The sequence below is a fragment of the Mirounga angustirostris genome, unplaced genomic scaffold, assembly GCF_029215605.1.
Source record: "Mirounga angustirostris isolate CCGP_5_RB_7025 unplaced genomic scaffold, mMirAng1.0.hap1 SCAF_15, whole genome shotgun sequence".
Classification (NCBI taxonomy): Eukaryota; Metazoa; Chordata; class Mammalia; order Carnivora; family Phocidae; genus Mirounga; species Mirounga angustirostris.
The window spans coordinates 59,816,793-59,836,251 of NW_026991723.1; the positions used below are offsets into that span (position 1 = coordinate 59,816,793).

At 48.7% G+C, this 19,459-nt stretch overlaps 1 long non-coding RNA gene across 1 annotated transcript in view; it reads left to right on the forward strand.

The window, feature by feature from the left end:
• The window catches only part of LOC135362672 (uncharacterized), a 29,696-nt gene extending 11,923 nt beyond the window's left edge, over positions 1-17,773 (forward strand). Inside the window, exons 2-3 of the long non-coding RNA XR_010407621.1 lie at positions 7,325-7,571; positions 12,738-17,773. This is a non-coding gene — a long non-coding RNA (uncharacterized LOC135362672). The remainder of the gene's footprint in view (positions 1-7,324; positions 7,572-12,737) is intronic.
• Positions 17,774-19,459: the final 1,686 nt, after the last annotated feature.

Sequence of the window (19,459 nt, forward strand, 5' to 3'; positions counted from 1 at the left end):
TTAAAAAAGTAATTTGAAAAAGAAATGAAAGTAAAGCTTATAAAAGCATTTCTCTTGCAGGCAGTTCTCAGGATGGATCTTGTCAGAGTTTCATGTAACAGTTAGTGCCCATGCTTTTCCAGAGCTCAGAAAAAAATTAAAATTTTTCCAATTAATTTTACACACTTAGAATAACTCCAATACCAAGGCTTGATTAAAAAAGAAGAAGAACACGATAAAGTGCATTTATCTAAAATCAAGAGCCAACATCATACTCATACTCAATGAAAAGACATAAAGCTCTAGTCTGGAGGGATTCGGATTCGAGTCAGAATTAAGACAAGGGTTGTCAGGTATCAGCAGTGCTAGTTGCTATAACAAACAGATACCCAAATCTCAAAGGCTTGCCACAATAACAGTTTATTACTTATTCACAAGAAGAAGGATGAGGCAGGCGCCTGGGTGGCTCAGTTGGTTAAGCGACTGCCTTCGGCTCAGGTCATGATCCTGGAGTCCCGGGATCGAGTCCCGCATCGGGCTCCCTGCTCAGCAGATAGTCTGCTTTTCCCCCTGACCCTCCCCACTCTCATGCTCTCTCTATCTCATTCTCTCTCTCAAATAAATAAATAAAATCTTTAAAAAAAAAAAAAAAAAAAGAAGAAGGATGAGGATTCCCAGTCAGCAGGCACCTCCCATGGTGCCTTTTGGTAACCGAAACTGTTCTCTGCCTTCTGGATCTGCCATTGCCTAGAATTCCTGCTACATCCTCTATGCACAGACATTAGAAAGAGAGGAAAGAATCCCATGGGAAATTTTATGGGCCCAGCAGGGAAGCCCAATACATCACTTTCACCCCCAATCCAATGGCTAGAACCCAGTCACAGACCACACCTAACTGCGAGGAGGCCTGGGAGGTACAGTGTAGTTCTGTGCCCAGCAGGAAAAGGAAACAGGTGATAATACAGCTAAGAGGGCTCCCCTCTTGTCTCCAGGACTGTTACACAAGTCACTGATACTCTCTGCACATTTCCACATTTTGGTGGGTGGCTGGCAGGCAGTGACTGTCCCCTGAGCACCAGTGATTATAAAGATGTCCCAATTTCAGAGATTTAAAATGTGAAAAACTTAGAGGCAATGAAATATGAATACGAGATGAACTTACACGAAATGCTGTATTTGTCATAGCCCAAGGATGAGCAAGGACTGTCCAGCCATGATCCCAAAGGCAAAAAGCATAAAAGAGAGACTTAATTACATAAAAATGAAAACTCCCTCACATCAAAAAAGAAAATTAAAAGCAGAAGGACCGACAGAGGGGGGAGCGGATATTTGTAATATGTGTGATAAAGAATTAGTAGGCTCACTATTTTAAGAGCCCTTACAAATCAGTAGTGAAAAAGATGAACACTCCAAGATAAAAATGGACAAAGAACTGTAACAGGAAATTAAAGAAGAACTAAAAATGGTTAAATATGTTAAATATAAAACTATTTGGTAGTCAAAGAAATGCAAATTGAAATTCCAGTATGATACTTTTTTTTCTTTTTTAACCACCAAATGGACAGAGATCTGAAAATTGATAACGGTGTTTGCAAAGCCTGGAAAATAGAGACCATTACCCTTCTGACAGGGATGAGACTGGTGCGCTCTTCAGCGCTGTGGATAAGATCTTCAGTCCATGCATGCCTGTTGTTGACCCAGCAGCCTCACTTCTGGAATCTATCCCAGGGGAAAAAATGAAGCTATCTTAAGGATATACATATGAGGCTGCTAATCACAGGGGTTTTTAAAATTTAGTTTTTATCAAAGTTATACATGCATATAATTTTAGGAATTTAGGAAAATTAGCAATTCCTTGAAGCCCCCCCCTCACCCTCCCTGCCCCACCCCATTACCCCTCTTTCTCAGAGATGCTGCCTTCGGTCTTTTGGTATTTACTGTGTTTTCTCTAAATAGCATGTTTATTTGCTACTTCGTGATTTTTCAGGTTTTGGCATGATGTAATGACTTCCCATCATGGAAAGGGAGGATTTTGTCTCTCTCCAACCCCCGCTCTTACACACCCCACAGAACATGCACGTACCTCTCCTCGCCTCCATCATCAGCCTCCCAGTACAGTTATTTGTAATTCTGATTAGATTAATATTCGTTATTCACCTTCTTATGACTATAAATCTGTTGTCAAATGAGCTGTATAGAATACCTTTTTTTCCCCCTGTATAACATTTTGTTTTCCCTGGAGTTAATAGTTAACTTATTCTTTTTTTTTTTTTTTTTTAAGATTTTATTTATTTACTTGACAGAGAGAGACACAGCGAGAGAGGAAACACAAGCAGGGGGAGTGGGAGAGGGAGAAGCAGGCTCCCTGCAGAGCAGGGAGCCCGACGCGGGACTCGATCCCAGGACCCTGGGACCATGACCCGAGACGAAGGCAGTCACCTAACCAACTGAGCCACCCAGGCGCCCCAATAGTTAACTTATTCTTGTCATTGACTTAGTTTGCTAATATTTATCACCAATCTAACCACAAAATTTTCCGAGGAAAATGTTGAACATATTACTATTCCATCGTGTTCTGGCTTCCACTGATGCAATTGGAAATATCCATTGCATTTTGAGCCATAATCCTTTGCGTCAAATCTACTTTTTCTCTGCAAACCTGTAGGATCTTTCTTCTGTCCCCCCAATTAAGGCCCTATTAAGGCCTTATTAAGGCCCATTCCCAGATCTGAGATAATTGGTGTGCCTGCTTCTGGGGCCTCTTCATGATTCTGTGCTATACATCAGCTTCTTTTTCAAGTTTGGGATTTGGCTTTCTTGGGCCTGTTAAATCCATCAACTTTCCAGCTTGCAAAGTGCTGTGGCTGATGATTCCTCTATTGTTCTCTTCCTCTTTGTGGTGTTTTTTTTTTTTTTTCCTTTTTATATCATGCTACTATAGTTTGGGGAGAAAGCAAAATTGCACCAAACTTAGGTCTTTGGAGTCCTGCTTTGGGGCGGGGGTGGAGGGGGGTCCCCATCCCACAGTTCCTTCAAAACCAGCTAGAGTTCAGCTGGGAGGCAAATACCCTCAGAGCACATTAATGACTAAAGTGTCCAACATAAGAAGTTTTGTAAAAATACAATAAACCCCAAAACAATATAAGGAAGATGATACAAAACAAAATCAACAAAATAAAACACAAAAATGCAATGGAGACCAACAAAGCCAAGGGTTGATTCTCTCAATAGACAAAGCAGACACATCTTGGGGAAGACTGATCAAGGAAAAGAAAGCTACAGTAAGTAACATCATAAATGAAAAGAATAACACAATTATAGTTAAAACGGAGGTTTAAAAATAAGATCAAGACAGCCAAATACCTGAAGATTTTGCATTTGCATGTAGCTGTATTTGCAAATAAGATTATTATTAAAATAAAGAAGATAAGATAATGTTCTCAACCACTTCATGCCAACAAATTTGAAGTCTTAGTAGAAATAGACAAATTCCTACCAAAACTGGGAAAAAATATTCTCAATAACCCTAAAACTATGAAAGAAATTGAAGCGATAATTAAAAACTTTCCACAAAGAACACTCAAAGCCTAGATGGTTTTATAGGTGAATTCTACCAATATTTCTAGGAATAGATAATCCCAATTGTATATGAATTCTTTCAGGAAATAGAAAAATAAGAATACTCCAAGTTCATTCTTTGAGGTCAGTATGATCTTAATACCAAAATTAGACAACTAAAGCATGAGAAAAGAAAATTGTTGGCCCATTTAACTCATGAATATAGACATAATAATCCTAAATAACGTTATTAAAATAATCCAGTGGTGTATGAAAAAGATAACCTACCATAATGAAGTTGAATTTATACCAGGAATACAAAGATGGGTTAATATTAGAACATGTAGGGACGCCTGGGTGGCTCAGTGAGTTAAGCGTCTGCTTTCAGCTCAGCTCATGATCCCAGGGTCCTGAGATCGAGCCCCAGATCAGGCTTCTTGCTCAGTGGGGAGCCTGCTTCTCCCTCTGCCGCTCCCCCTGCTTGTGCTCTCTCTCTGTCACAAATAAATAAAATCTTTAAAAAAAATTAGAACATCGATAATGGTAATTTACCATTACACCATATTAATAGATTAAAGAAAAAAAACCATATGATCACCTAAGTAGATGCAGAAAGGCATTTGACAAAAGTATATACAGATATACTTGGGAGATATTGTGGGTTTGGTTCAAGACCACCATAATAAAGTGAATATCACAATAAAATGGGTCAAATTAATTATTTTGTTTCCCAGTGCATATAAAAGTTGTGTTTACACTACACTGCGTCTATTAAGTGTGCAATAGCATTACATCTAAAAAAAACCTCAATGTACATAACTTAATTTAAAAATACTTTATCGAGATGCCTGGGTGGCTCAGTTGGCTAAGCGTCTACCTTTGGCTCAGGTCATGATCCCAGGGTCCTGGGATGGAGCCCCACATGGGGCTCCCTGCTCAGCGGGGAGCCTGCTTCTCCCTCTCCCTCTGCCCTTTAACCCTGCTCATGCTGTCTCTCTCTCTCTCTAGCTCTGCTCTCTTTTGTTCAAATAAGTAAATAAAAATCTTAAAAAAAAAAAAAAAGCAGCTGGAGGGAAAAGATAATACATTTTCTTTTTTAAAAAAGTTTTTAAATCAATCAATAAAACTTAAAAAAATAAATACATGGTATACATTTTTTTTTAAAGATTGTATTTATTTATTTGACAGAGAGAGTGAGAGAGCACAAGCAGGGGGAACAGTAGAGGGAGAGAGAGAAGCAGGCTTCCCGCCAAGCAGGGAGCCCGATGCGGGGCTCGATCCTGGGACCCTGGGATCATGACCTGAGTCAAAGGCAGACGCTTAACCAACTGAGCCACCCAGGTGTCCCTATAATGACAAAGAAATCTTAAGTGTTTATTGACAAGAGAATGAATAAAGTTGGTGCATTCAGAAAAAGGAAAAATATAATACTGAGTAAATAAGCAAGATATAGAAGGATAGGATTCTACTTAAAATTGCAACATTCCACCCCCACCTCTCTGACTTTATTTTTCTCCTTTGCACCTCTCGCATTCTAACATATCATATAATTTATCAAAAAACAAATTTTATCTATAATTCATAAATTTTGTTTACTGTTTGGTTTACCCCACAGGAATGTACCTAGTATGAGAACAGTGATCTTGTCTGTTTTGTTCACTGACATTCCCAGGGCTTCGAATGGTATCTAACATACAGCAGGCACTCAATAAATATTTGTTGAGTGAATTTGCTGAGTGAATACTAGATGGTAGGAAACCACATACTGAAAGTTGAAAAGCATGCAAAACAATTCTACTTAACATTTGTGGATAAACAGTTCTGGTTTGGTTTACCCTTGTGACCGAGGTAGGGCATTGGATCAGGAAGGGATGCCAGGAAACTTCAAGTGTCCCTGTAAGGTTTTATCTTCTAAGCTGGGCAGCAGAGACGGGAGTGTTTGTTATATGATGATCGACAATTTTTGCATGATGGAAAAAAATTCACCTTACAACTTTTTTTTAGTTATAGGAACAACAAGCACCTGCAGTGGGTCTTAGGGTTTCTAAGGGTTTTCCCACATGATCTCATGGGTCAAGAATGCAGAAGGGGCTTCCTATAAGCCAGCTCAGCACAGGGTGGGGCCTGGGAGTGGGGGTTCTTCCAGATCTGCCTAGGGGGAAACCCCAGCCAGAGACAGAGGAAGGGGCAGCCCAGGGGCCACAGCTCCTGGATGAGAGGGGGCAGGGTGCGTGAGAACGGGGCATTGTCTTGCACTGTCCTAACCTGGGAGTTGGGGACTGCCCCAGCAAAAGGGGGACTCACTTCCTCTCCCCCGAGACTGGAGACTTGCTGTGGGGTGACCCTGTCGGGGATGGTCCTCTGAGGCAGCACTAGGTTCTGTGTTAGGAAACCAGGGAGTTGTCCCAGCTCCGAATCTGGGTCTCTGTGGCTTCTCCCTGCTCAGTCTCCTCTCCTCCCCAGGATAATGGGAGAATAAATAATGACCCTGTTTTGTCTCCCTCAGGGCTGATGTGAGGATCAAATATAGAGCAAAGAAAACTGCCCTGAGTCAGAGACCAGAGTCTCAATGCAGTTTCACATTTTCTCCTTTGATATGAAACCTTGGGACATAAACATCATCCTGATGTTACAGTCTTCAAAATGATCACTTTATTGGCTGAAGAATCATTAAGGACTCAAGTGTATTTACTAACATCCCTCTATTGTTCTAAGTTGAGTGTGTTTACCATTTTCCCGCACTATAAACAATCCTGTAATTAACATCCTTATGTGCTTAAAGTTTTGCTTTGCTTTTTTGGAATTATTTCATTAGGATAAATTCCAGAGGAAATAACTAGTCAAAGTGTATAAATGGTCCTTACAGTTCTTGATAGGTTTTGTCAAAGTGCTGTTTCCCAAGTGGGGGGCCCTGGGGACATAGAGGTGTGTCTAGGACCACTGCGTCTTATGCCAAGAAGGGTCCCTCCTGTCATGGTGTAATTCAAAATGCGCCAAACTCAAGGCTAATCCTGACAAAAGATGAGAAGAAACATTTATATTTGTTTGCCAGTTTGAAAAATACCCTACTTGGCAATATTGTAAATCCAGTTTACAGCTCACTTAACTGGACAGCTTTGAAATTATTTGTTTCTTGACAAACATTTTTAAAGGTGGGAGAATTCAGACAAAATGAGCCTTTATTAATATTTAACATTTCATAAAGTATTTACCTTGTACATTTAAAATGCTTACGAAATGCTCCCATGCTGGGCTAGTTTTGCCCCATCATCTCTACCATTCGGGCACTTTTGTTTTTTTTCCCCGTTAAACAAGTAATTGTTGTTCTAACTATCAAGTCTGCAGCTCCAGGCCTGTGAGACCCATCTGTAATGCAGTGAAGGAGGCAATGTGATGTCTGAGCCTCTCTTGGATCCAGCTCATAGTCATACGCTTCACTTATTAGAATTTGCTTTCTGCCAGGCACTTCCTTGTGTTCTTTCATTTCATTGTTGATTGTATTAGATTGGTACAATTGCCTCGCTTTACCGTAAGGAAACAGAGGTGCAGGTCCTGGGGAAATAGTCACTGTGGACGTAGCGGGTAGGCTCAGAGAACAAAGATGGGACTGGTGTCCAGAGGCAGGAGCCTTGCTCCCAGCTCTATCCCTGCCTCTAGCTTATCCTTCGGTCCTTCTGGACCTTGTCTCTGCCCAGGGAAAAGCCAAAGGCTGAGGATGGGCACCGTCATTCGGGTTCCTCCCTGGATCCGTGGGAGGACAGATACTGCCTTTTCTTTCTCCTTACAGAATGCTGGGGCAGTCACATTCTTGGGCCTCAGCCAAGCATGGATGGGCCACCCCGATCAACTAGCAATGGGTGGGCACATGCGCTGTTTACAGGGTCTTCATCACTCACTCGGGAGCCCTGGAATTCAAATTTGCCCTTTTCTTCATTCTCCGAACACTTTTTGAGCATGAACTGAACTCCAGCAGTGCTGGGCTCGAAGCCCAGGACACTGCTGCTCTCGGCCTCGTGACACCAGCCTGCGCTCGGGTAAGTCACCTCTGCGGCCTCTGACCTCTGACCTCTGACCACTGTTCCCTCATCTGTAAAATGGGGATGGTGATGACTAGCTGAGCACGTTGCTGTGAGGCTTAAATTAGGACAGGGTGGGACTGAGGCCCCACGAGAGGGGCTGCAGGTGCTCTCTGGCTATGACTCAGGTGTGCCGGGGAGCTGGGCCTCACGCCCACACCCAAACACGCCAGAAGGTGTCCGGCTGGGAGGGGCCCGGGCAAGCTTGCCCTGAGGGCTGTGGAGGGTCCTGGGAGGCTACTGGCAGAGACCCGAGCTGCTGTCTGCGGCCGGAACTTCCACGGAGAAGCCGGCCGGGAGACCAGCGCGCAGCGAGCAGTAGGCCGACTCCGCGCTTCCAGCGCACCTTGGGGAGCTCGGCCCGCCCTTTCTGCCCAAGGACAGAGGCACATCACTCACTCATTTGATAAATATGTACTGAGCATCTGCTACATGCCGGCATTGCTCTTGGCGCTGGTGATGCATCCGTGAACAAGCAAATCCCCTGCACGCAGAGCTTACATTCTGGTGGAGAATAGAGGGAAACTGGACAATAAACAAAAACTAGGATATATCAGATTAGTGGTGAGTGCTAAGGGGATAAATAAGGCAGGCCGGGGGCGTAGAGAATGGATGGTGGGGTGTCATCAGGGAAGTCCGTGAAGGGCTGACTGGAGAGTGAGATCTGTAGGGAAGGGAGTTCCAGGCCGGGGTCCAGAGCGAGCAGGAGCCCTGAGACCTGACAGAGTCTAAGACAGCGAGGACCCCAGGGGAGTGGGAGAAGAGAGGGAGTGTGGGCTGTGTGCGCTGGGGTGGGGCTCCGGCGTTCGCCCCAGGGAGATAAGAGCCCTGGACTCCTGCTCACAGAAGTACCACCAGGCTCCAAGCTGCCTGGAAGAGCCCCCCCCCCCCCCCCCCCCCCCCGCGGGGCCAGGCAGAAGCAGGGCCTGTCCGGAGGCTACAGCAGAGATGGTGGTGCTTGGACCAGGGTGCAGGCAACGGAGGGGAGAACTAGGTGTGCATAAAGGTAGAGCCAAGAGAAGTTTTTGCTGAGCCAGACTCTGCCCTCCAAGCCCCTGTTGGGGCTGCAGGATGGCCGCTTTCCCTGTGGCCTCACCAAGTGCCACATGGGAGTCTCCTCACTCCTCAGGTGATTGCAGAAATGAGATTTTAAATGCCTCACTTTGGGTCCCCCACCCCCCACCCCCAAATAAAACTAAATGTAATCACTGGAAGAGAAGCTCCACCCCCAGGGCCCTGCTCCCTCCATCGGAGGCAGGATTACATGAGATGTGCAGGACTGGGTTGACTCCAGTTTAGATGCTTTCCATAAATTAATCACAGAGGCAAAGCCGGGAGGGAGGTCCTGGGGCAGCTCATCCCTATTCTGGGACAGCTGGGTGGCTGCCTGTGGGCTGGGGGCCTCTGGGACTCCTGGTTTCTGGCCGAGGGTTATGCTCTCAGCCCCTGCGGGGGTAAGCATCTTCATCACCAGGGAGAACATGGGAGAACACTGGGGCTTTGGTCTTTTTCCTGAGGACAATAGGGAGCCACGGAAGGCGGCAGGCAGGGAAGGGACAGGGCCACATTTGCTTTCCAGGGGAGACCCTCTGGCAAATTTAGGAAATTCGATTGGAGGAGGCGAGGCTGGAGGCCAGGAGGTCCAGATGGGGCCCTGAAGGAGGGGAGGAAAGAAGGAAGGGGGGGGTCAGCTCGAGGGGTAGGAGTTGCCACTAATACACCCACCCCTGGGCTGCCCCTAGTCAATCGTGGCTCTGCCCTTTGGGCCCAGACCTGATGTCAGTCAGGCCCTGGGCTCCTCTCTGCGTGCAGCCTGCAGGCTCTTGGAGTGCAAGTCAGGCCAGTATACCGTGGTTCCACTTCTCCTGAGACATTTGTCCCTCCTCGTCCCAGATCAGGGTTTGCAGCCCAAACAGCGGCACAGGAGAGAGGGACTTCCAGAGGTGGTTTGTGGGACTTTTGCTGAAACAGTTGAGTGATCTTCACGCACAGCCTGTAGGGAGCTGGCTCATCCTCCGAGCTCCATGCTCCCCCTTGGCCTGTCTTAAATCGGCGATGGGGCCTTGGTGCTCACCCACATGGATCATGGCAACCTTGGCCTTCCAGCGGTGGACCCGAGCTCCTCCCTCAGGTCCTGCTCAAACCCTTGCCCTCAGTAGAACCCGCTTGTCCTGTTGCCCATCACATGGTGAGGCCTCCTCCTCGCCTCCTCCAGGAAGCTATACTCAGCCCAGATCTCCTTGGATGGTGCTGACTGATGGTGTGCAGAGAGTATGGAAGACCAGTTCCCTGGCCTGGAGTTTCAACAACCCTGAGATGTAACTTACATTCCAGAAACAAACCACCCCACCCAAGCCCTGGGCAGGACTAGGCCAGATATGGCACCCTTTACCTTCCTCCCATCCCTTCTCCTGTGTCCGTCTCCTTCCCAGGCTCACTCTGGGAACACTTGCTGGATAAATCACTTGCACAGGGTCCAGTCCTCGGCTAAGAGCCTGCTTCTGGAAAACTGACTGAAAAAGCTTCCATGCTTTTCCTCCTGCTATTTCTTTCTCTTAGATCATCACCCTCGGCAGCTTCCTTACAAAGTAGACCGATGCCTGCCAGGTCCCACACAACCTCTCCTCCTGCAGGGAACCTTCCAGCGGGATGGCCCTGCCCTGAGGTCCTGAGGTGCCTGATGGCCAACCCAGGCTCCGGGGAGATGGCCCCCTCTCCGTGGCTCCACCCCGTTGAACCAGTCAGCACATGGAATTGTGCCACTCCCCCTACCCAACAGCCTCCCCAGGCCTCCATGGCTCCATCTGTTTAATGGGGGTGCTGACCTCTGGTCCTATGCTAGCACTGTTGTTGTTCAGGCCCTGGATCCCTGCTCCCCACCCCCAACCCCTTTGCCATAGCCGAGCTCAGCCATCAAGAAAGCTCATTTAAGAATGAACCGTCCTTCCCTGCTCCCAGAACCAAGTACTCCAGCTGTTACAGCTTGTTACTAAGTCTCAGCCATGCCCTGAAAAGGATTAAGGAAATGACTCTGGGAAAAAAAAAAAAAAATCCCCAGCAGAAATAGTCGTTCCCACTGCAGGGAGTCCTAGAAATCGACTACAGTAATCTTCAGCAACCTTTTCCAGTTCTGTTCCCAGTGAAGCGCATTCCTGGAGTCTGTGCACCAGCTGGGGTGGGCAGCATCTGGGTGACAGGCCTCTGCCCGGCAGGCAGAACAGTGGCCCAGATGCCAACTTTTGCATCCACGTGGAGACTTCGGGCAGCACAGCGGCTGGGGGAGCTTTGTTAAGCCAAATTGTCCCGTGGAGGGAACCTGAGCCTGGACATCAAGAGGCCTGGGCAGGTCACTGCTCTGCCTGGAGCCTGCTGGTGATCCAGGCAGGTCACTATCCCCTGCTAACACTCCGTTTTCCCATTTGAAGAATGGGGTGTTCACCCTTGGAGGGGCCCCCTCACAGAGAACACGTTTATGGACTGTCCACTACAGCTGGGCACTGGGTACTGGCACTGGTGGAGCTCCTGGTTCTCGAGGAAGAGGACCAGGTAAGTGGTGAGGGTCAGAGGAGTGGGCTGTGTATGGTGGGGGTCACTAACACAAAGCCAGAGGCTTCCAGCCAGCATCCCAGGCTGTAGCGCGGGGCTCTGGGCAGAAGCAGAAGCTCCAAGAGATGCCCTGAGGCCATGGATGAATTAATCCCTGGGGAGGTGACAGAAGGAGCCACTGGGGCTGGCCGGGGGCTTGGGTCAGGGCAGTCATGGGTGTTGTGGTCAAAGGCTTTGGTGTCACTGTATCCTGGGCTTGAAGCCTGCACCAAACTTGGTGAACTTGGGCAAGTCCTTCTGTCTCTCTGTCTCTCAGTTTTTTTGAGGAATAGTAACAGTGCCCATTGTCAGGCCTATGTGGTGGTGAAGATCCCATAGTTCGAAGCCTGACAGAGCTGGGCTCAGTCCTGGGTGGAGGTGGCTCCCTCGTGCACAAGTCCCCCAGGCCAGCGTCCTCTGCTTTCCAGAAGAGCTGGCCCAGGGGCTGAGAAAGGGGCAGGTGACTTCCTGAGCCAGATGTAGGGCTGCAGCAGAGCTGAAAGTCTGGGGGGGGGGGATCCAGGTCTGCTTCCAGAACTGGGTGACCCCTCATTCTTCCCTCTGCCCTGGTGGGTCTCCTGAAAGCCTGTGGGACAAGTCCTGCTAAGCCTCCTTTCCTTCCTTAAAGAGGCCGTAGCCCCCCAGCCGGCAGCGCCATATGCTCATCCTCTCCCTGGGGACATGCCTCGCTGGGAAATGAAATTCAAACACATTTCCCAAAGGCCCTGGCTGGCCAAGGGGGCCCTGCTGGACTCTCTGCCACCCTCTGTGGCCAGGGCTCAGGCCCTCTGTATGGTAGCATCAGTTTCCAGCCACCAGATGGGAGCCCAGGCAGGGGCCAGGATGAAAGCTGTCTTGAGTCTAGTTTGGTGCGCATCATCAGGGAAGTTCTTTTTCTTCTCTGGGCCTCAGTTTTCATATCTGTATAATGGGTGAGCAAGAGTTCCCTGAGGTCCTCTTCCAAGTCATTATAACTATTGTCCTCTGTGGCCAGAGAGGTGAGGGGAGCACAGACTAGAATCCGGGTGTCCTGCCACCCAGGCCAGGAGGTCTAGGACCATGCAGGTGAGCAGAGGGAGACTTCTGGGTGATGTGCTGTCAGGCCCTGAGCCCATGAAGAGGAGCAAACATCTCTGGGTGTCTTGAGCCCCAGCCCCTTGGCTTCCTGCATGTGCCCCATCAACATGCACCCCCCTCCAAGCACAAGCCAGGGGAAGGCACTCCATCAGGGAGGAGATAAGCAGATGATCTAAATTCAAACCTGGTTCTGCCCCTTACCAGCTATGTGACCTTGGGCAAGTCACTTTGCTGATCTCTGCCTCAGTTGCCTCATCTGTAAAATGGGGGTCCTAAAATCTGCTTCATTGGCCTTCACAGGGATTAAGTGAACTTGTGTGCAGAAAGCGCCTGGCACGGATCCAACACTCACTAAGGGGAAGCTCCCTTTCCTTGGGGTCTCTTCCCCTCCTCCTATATCATCACCTGTCTCATCTTCCACTGCTTATCTCAGCGGCTTCTGCTTCTCTTCCCTTTTGCCAGATGCCCATGCTTTCGAGCCTCGGGACGTCCAGTCACGGTGTCTGTTCTGCCAGGAATGCCATTGTTCCCTCTCTCATTCCCACATCTTGTCGCCTTCACTGTTCAGCTCAAATGCCATCGCCCCCAGGAAGGCTCTCCTCCTGTGCCAGCAGACTAGAACACAGATAATATGGGCACCAGAAGGGGCAACTCGCTGCCCACAGTGGCCTCTACCTTCTGCCTGGGTCAAAATCAAACACGCAGAGCCTTTTTCTCCCCCACCCCGCAGTACACAGAAGTGCGCACTAGGTGGTGATAAAACGACGATGGCCCCGCGGGGATGAGCCAGGAGGGAGGCCACTCAGGCGCCGCCCACCAGTATCATTTATTCATTCCCTCAACAAATGTTTTCTGAGCACCTGGCATGAGCAAGACTGCAGGACAACAGTGGCAAACAAAGCAACAAAGGCCCTGCTCTCAAGAAGCTTATGCTCTAATGGCAGGAGGTAAGAGAAAAAACACAGCAAATACAGAAAGAAAGCAAGATAACCATGGGACAGAGGCGAAGGTTGCACAGAAAATGCTGGGGCTCACTTGCGTTCAGACCCGAGTGAGCATTTCTTCAGTGAACAGCAGGATCTGTCATCAGAGTGTCACTTAGGATCTCGGAGAGCAGCCGAGCTGGAAGTTTCCCTAGCCTCTTGTTACTCAAAATGCACTCCATGGATCAGCAGCAGCAACAGGTGGACGCTTATAGGAAATGCAGAGTCTCAGGTCTCACCCAAGTCTACTGAATTAGAATCTGCATTTTAAGAAGATCCCCAGGTAATTTTTGTGCGCACGTGAAAGTGAGAAGCTCTGCTCCAGTCCAGCTCTACTGGGCTCTTTGCAGAAAAAGTTTCCCGATCCCTGGCCTAGTGCATTCTCCTCAGATGAGAAATTGGGCCTTAGAGAGAAGAGGATCTTATCGAGGCCTTATAGGAGCCCTGCTCACATTTCCATATGCCACTCAAGGCCTTGTTTGCAGAGCCTCTGGTTTGGGCAGTTGGACTACTTTCACCTTTTCTGTGTTTGGAGTGATAGTCTTGTTGAAAAGTTTCTTGTCTAAGATTTATGATATATTCATGACCTTTCAATGAGATTTCCATGTCAAAAGAAGCCAGTTTGGAGTCTAGAATGAGACGAGGGTATCCAAAGGAGAACCAGGTTCCTTTTACTAGAGTGTACATGACTGATATTAGGTTTTTTCCTGAGAAAGTGGGGTCCCTGAGCTCCTGAAGGGAGGAGAGGGTTTCAGGGGGGTCAGCGCAGGAAACAGGAAGGAGTCTTTCCTGCCCCTAGCCCACCCACAAAGTGAGGGGTTCCTGGACCGTGTGGGGTGCTCTGAGGCTTTGAGCTGGGCCGGCAGTTGAGCACCTATCTCAAGTCACCAAGTACTTCCCTGCCATCTCCATTATGAGTTTGGGGGAGTTGGTGTTGGCAGGCGTGCAGGCACTGAGAGGTGGTGGCAGAGAGCACAGAGGTCCAGGCCTGGGCTGTGGCTGGGGATGCAGCTCAGAGCGGCTCCCCCTGCTTGGCCCCATCTATGATGGCCATCATCCTCAGGCTCGAGAGTAATCTCAATACTTAGGTTTAAATATCAGCTCAGCCACTTACCAGCTGTGAGACCTTGGACAAGTTTCTTAACCTTTCTGGGCCTCAGTTTCCTCATCTGCAAAATGGGAATACTAAGAGCACCCACCGCAGAGAGTCGCTGTGAAGACAACATGTGGTGACCTGAAGGACAGCCACAGACACCACTGGCACATAGTAAGTGTTAGCTCTAATAACATGTTGCAATAATATGACCAATCATTTTTTACATGAACAGCTGGGCAGCACATAACTCTGAGTCAGAGATCTGACCAGCATTTATGGGCACCTGCATTGTGCCCCCTACTTGCAGGCACTTTTCTATATGTTGCCTCTTGCAGCCCTTCACCATGGCCTAGGAGGCAGCCATACTCCCTGCCTCCCAGCCTGCAGCTACTCCACGGCAGTTCCACCTTCAGGTGTGTCTGGGATGCGTGCCCAGGCTGAGTCACTCTATGCCTGAGTGGGTGGGGAGAGGGGGCTAGGTAACAAGGTCAGCCCTGGGGTGCTGCCGTGGGGCCCCCAACCCAGGGGACCAAGGCTGGATTCTAGCCAGGGCTGGGAGCAACAGAGGAGCAGAGAGTCAAGCAGGTCCCCAGGACAGCTGGTCGGGGCTCAGGAGGGTTACTAGGTTGGCTCAGGCTCAAGGTCCAAGATTCCAGAAGTTGGAATGGGGACAAATCTTAGAGATGGGGTAGAAGCCAGATGGTTAGGAAAGATCCCAAGGGCCGAGAGCCCTGAGTCCTCTACACCCCCTGACCAAGGGCAGGAGGGGTCCAGAGCCTAGAGCAGGGGAGGGGATTGTAGGGGGCAAGTGCCATAGCGGTGGGTGTGAAGCCAGGGAGGCAGGGAGTGCCTGACGTGGACATGGGCATGACTTGGGCCCATTACCTTCCCCTGACCAAAGAGGTGAGGATCAAAGTCAATCCCATTCGGTCAGCATTTCCTGTGGACTTCCCAGGCTCTGGTCCTGGGCTTAGTGCATACTGACCACCATGACATCCAATGATTGGTCCCCCATTCTGTGGTTTGGAAACCAAGGATCCATCAGAAATGCTTTGCCTGATGCCATCTGGCTAGTTTGTGGTTGAGGCAGATATTCTGAGCCAACCCTGTTCTCACAAAGCCTCGGAAATGAAACAGGCCACAAGCACCTAACTCTGCTCCTAAAGGGGCCCTAAGGGGCCCTGAGATATGTCCTTACCTATATTAGTGTACTACGGCAAATAACCACAAAACAACAGCCCTTTACTACCTCACATATGACCAGTCACGTAAGACTAGCTAGAAAGGGGGCGCCTGGGTGGCTCAGTCGGTTAAGCGGCTGCCTTCGGCTCAGGTCATGGTCCCAGGGTCCTGGGATCGAGGCCCGCATTGGGCTCCCTGCTCAGCGGGGAGTCTGCTTCTCTCTCTTCCTCTGCCCCTTTCCCCTGTTGCCCCTTTCCCTCCCTCCCTCTCTCTCAAACAAATAAATAAAATCTTAAAAAAAGAAAGAAAGAAAGAAAGAAAAAAGACTCCATGACTGCATGACCAATGGAATTTGGCAGAAGAGATGTAGTACTATTTCCAGGCTCAGACCTTAAGAGGCTGAGAGGTTTCCCCTTTCTGTTTTCTTGGAATGGCCTAGGCTTGGAGCCCAGGCTCCAGGCTGGCAGGAAGTCCAGGCCACAGGCAGAGGTCCTGTGTAGACGTCCAGACCAACAGCCTAGCCAAGGGCCCAGCTGACAGCCAGCACTGATAAGCAGACATAGGAGTGACTCCAGCCCAACCAGCCTCTGACTACATGCAAGAGCCTGAAAAGAAGCTCTAGCTGAGTCCAGCCAATGTCCAGAACCACAAGAAATGATAGTAAAATGACTGCCATTGTTTTGAAATAATTCGTTACATAGCAACAGACACCTGATAACACTATGTGTGACAAAACGTAGACGTCATAAAGAATCAAAAATGTCTGCATTAAAAATAATTAACAAAATCACAGGGCTAACACAAACTGGGGGAAAGACCATATTTGCAACTACAGACAGAGGGCTTATTTCCTTATTGTACAAATAATGCCTGCGAATCACTAAGAAAAGATGCCCAGCTTATCTGCACAGGCAAAGCATACCAATGGATAGTTTATAGAAAAATAGGTGCTTTCATACATTACCCATAAGAGGATATAGAACAACTGTGAAAAACATTTTATCAGAATCTGTCAAAATTTCTAGTGCATGTATTTTCTGACCCAGCAATTTCGTTTCTGGGAATTTATCCTACAGCTGCATTTACACCTGCACACAATGACATCTGCCAAAGGTTCTTCACTGGGGCACCGTCATAGTAAAAGATGGGGAAACAATCTAAATGTCCCTTAGTAGGGAATTGTTCATTGTTTATGGTTCACTCCTACAGTGCAATGCTCTGCATCAATAAGAAGAATGATGTGTACTGATGTGGAGTGGCCACCAAGATACACCGTTCAGTAAAGAACCGGTGATGCAAAGTGTGTGTACATGCTACCATTTCTGTGAAAGTGTGTGCATATTCTTGTAAATATCAAGCCCCTCTGGAAGATGCCACTGTTTCTGGGGAGAGGATCTGAGTGGGGGGACCGGGGAGAAGAGAAACAATTCCATCTTATACCCTTGTGTGCCTTTGGGAATTTGCATCTTGTGCATTTATGAATTATTCCCAAATTAAATAAAACATTCCTTTAAAAATAGTACTTGAATAACTGGGTAGCCATCTGAGAACATTCAGGCGAGCACCTCCTCAAACCATATACACACAGTGTTCCAAAGGGATTCAATGGAGATGTGAAATTATATGCAAAGTGAAATTAGAAAAGCCCTACAAAAACTCCTTTTCATACTGTCATTTTGAACTTCTGTGTGCTCTGAGTCTCGATCTCCCTGCCAGAACTAGGGCCCTGGCTCTCAGTTGTCCAGGTGTCTCTTAGGCTGCCCATTGCATGCTGCTGACTCTGGAACTATGTCCCTAGCCCCCACCTGTCCCTGACCTTCAGACCCCACGTCCCTCCTGGGCTTTTCCACCAGAAACTCAGAACATCTTGCAAGCATCCTGAACTCATTCCTTGCCAAGCTGAACTCAGCCTCCCCAAACCCTGCACCTCCTCCTGGATATCCATCCAAGTGACAAAGTGACAGCCAGTTCCAAGAGTCCTCCTAAGGCAATACCTTAGATGTAGCTCCTCACTTGCCCCTTTTACTTCTGTTACTGACCGAATGTTTGTGTCTCCCCACCCCATTCATATTTTGAAATCCTCATGCCCAGTGTGATGGAATTAAGAGGTGAGGCCATGGGGCGCCTGGGTGGCTCAGTCGTTAGGCCTCTGCCTTCAGCTCAGGTCATGATCCCAGGGTCCTGGGATCGAGCCCCACATCGGGCTCCCTGCTCGGCGGGAAGCCTGCTTGTCCCTCTGCCACTCCCCCTGCTTGTGTTCCCTCTCTTGCCGTGTCTCTCTGTCAAATAAATACATAAAAATCTTAAAAAAAAAAAAAAAAAAAAGGAGGTGAGGCCATGAGAGTGGAGCCCTCACCAGTGGGATTAGTGTCCTTTTAAGAAAGACCCCAGAGAGCTCCCTTGCCTCTTCCACCCTGTGAGGACACAGCCAGAAGACAGCCATCTATGAATTAGGAAGACCTCACCAGACAGCAAATCTGCCTGTGCCTTGACCTTGAGCTTCCAGCCTCTAGAACTGTGTTAAATAAATGTTTGTTGTTTAAGCCACCCAGTAGGGGTGTCTGGGTGGCTCAGTTGGTTGGGCGTCTGCCTTCGGCTCAGGTCATGATCCCAGGGTCCTGGGATCAAGCCCCACATCAGGCTCCCTGCTCTGCGGGGAGCCTGCTTCTCCCTCTCCCTCTCCCTCTGCTGCTCCCTCTGGTCGTGCTCTCTCTCTCTCTGTCAAAAAAAAAAAAAAAAAAAAAGCCATCCAATATATGACATTTTGTTATAGCAGCCCTAACGGATTAACACATCCTGTCCACTCCCACAGACTTGCACAGTGGTTAAGAGCCTGGGTCTGGAGTCAGGGTGCTGGGTCTGGAGTTGGGGTGCTGGGACTTGAATCCAAGCTCTGCCTCCTAGCAGCTGTATGACCTTAAGCAAATAACTTCAGCACTCTTTTTTTTTTTTAAGATTTTATTTTTAAGTAATCTCTACACCCAACATAGGGCTCGAATCCACAACACCGAGACCAAGAGTCGCATGCTCCACCGATCCAGCCAGCCAGGCTCCCCAAACTTCACCATGCTTGCCTTCAGTTTCCTCATGTGTGAAGTGGGCAGAATAACAGCACAACTCTAAAGGGGTTGAGATGTTTAAATTCATGAGTTCCCATGTCCAGTGCCTGGAACTTAGTAAGAGCCCCATCAATATTAGCGACTCGTTCCACGGTTAGTTGTACCCAGTGAACCCCTCTCCAGCTCAGATCCTCTCTCCCTACCACTTCACAGTTTCCCTCCTCAGGGACCTTCAGCTGGCTCTCTGTTCCGGCTCACACCTCCTGCCCAGTAGCACCTATTGAGCACCAGCTGGGTGCTCTGCCTTAGGGGAGGGGGCCCATTAATGTGTCATGCCCCCTCCCGCCCCTGGTGGACAGGCTTACCCCGTGTCCTCGCCTGTCCTGGCGTGCGGGAGGAGTTGCGCTCAGGTCTCACCATTGAGTAACAGAGTTTGGAGTCACCCAGCTGTGTCATTCCCCCCAAGGACCTTGCTGGAGACAGAAAAACACCTCGTTGTGTCAATGTTTGAAGTATTTCAGAAATTGCCCCTGAGATGGCCCTGCGGTGCAGATCACCATCTGTGGGTTAGGCATTTATTAATGTGTGACTTGGGGAGATGGCAAAGTGCGGCACTGGCCAGGGGTGCAGACGACCCAGAACGCCGGCTCTGGCCTTTCCAGTGCCTTGCTCTGTGTACCCAAACTGGACGTATTACCTCCCTGTGCCTGTCTCTGGTTCCTTTCTGGGCCCTGAGGGGGCAGAAATGGATTCTGGTAAGACTGGCGGGGAAGAGACTGCCAGGCAGGGCTTTTGTCCTCTGGGTGCTCCTAGGCCCGGGCCCCTCCCAGTTATCCTCATTTGGACTTTGGCATCTCCATTTCT